At 35.5% G+C, this 1,168-nt stretch overlaps 1 pseudogene; it reads left to right on the plus strand.

Annotated features, from left to right (window-relative positions):
- The window catches only part of LOC100951940, a 15,402-nt pseudogene extending 14,541 nt beyond the window's left edge, over positions 1-861 (plus strand).
- Positions 862-1,168: the final 307 nt, after the last annotated feature.

A 1,168-nucleotide genomic window follows, 5' to 3' on the forward strand; every position in this document is an offset into this window, starting at 1 on the left:
TGGTTTATCTTACAAGGGTACAAGTGAATCTTTCTAAAAGTAGAATATAAATGTCTTAACACAATAACTAAGAAAATGACATAAAGGGTATGTTAACCCGTTTGATGAAAATGTTTCAAATTGTATATGAAAACACCACACTATACCCCATGATTGCATTAATGTACACAGCTATCATTTAATTTAAAAAAAAAGTTTTGTCTTGCTAAGATTCCTTCCTATGTCCTCATTTCAACCCACTTTGTTAAGAGTATATGTTTTTCAGCTTTTACCCTATAAGAATATCTGTTAAATACAATGCAACCAACAAAGTTCATGCCACAAGAATTAATATTTTCTGCAACAAGCGTTTGGCTTGAATAACATATGTATACCACATTTTACCCACTTGTTTTTAATAAAAACAAAACTTTCTAATTTTGATAAGTGTTTTTGCCTTTCAGTTATAAGGAGAATGCTATGAAATTATCAGGAATTCACCATGACCAGCCAGTGAAGCCCCTGGATCGAGTGGTCATCTGGATTGTGCTCGTCATGCTCCATGGAGGAGCTGAGCACCTGTAGGCTGCAGCCCATGACTTCAGGTGGGGCCAGTACCACTCCCTGGACATGATTGGCTTCCTGCTGGCCTGCACAGCAGCTGTGATGCTCGTCCTCACAAAGTGTTGTCTGCTTTGTTGCCAGAAGTTTGCTACCCCAAGGAAGAAGGGGAAACAGGAGTAGGTGGGATCCATAAAGCTCCTTTTCCTTCACAGCAGGGAAGCACTTACAATCAAATTGGTTAAGGTTAACACAGAACTGATTATATTTTTTGGTAACAAGTGTCACCATCAATCAAGTCCCACAACAAATATTCTCCAGTTTTTATATATATATATATATGTATGTATATATATTTACGTGTGTGTGTATTAAAATGTGGCTGTTAAGTGAGTTATAGGAAGTGTTTATAACAGAATGTTACTTACAAGTGTTTGACACATATTTATAGAGAAACAGAACAAATGCAGTGTCATAGTCAATAATATTGTTTTATGCTTAGAAACTTGAATGAATTTACATTAAAGCTATCCTACAACACTTGACAAAAGATTGGGATCCATTCTATAGTGCAAACTACTACAAATCATGAACCAAAAAAGACAAATAGTGCAATGTGATAACTTAT

Source organism: Otolemur garnettii, unplaced genomic scaffold (assembly GCF_000181295.1).
Source record: "Otolemur garnettii isolate 467f Iridium unplaced genomic scaffold, OtoGar3 scaffold00191, whole genome shotgun sequence".
Classification (NCBI taxonomy): domain Eukaryota; kingdom Metazoa; phylum Chordata; class Mammalia; order Primates; family Galagidae; genus Otolemur; species Otolemur garnettii.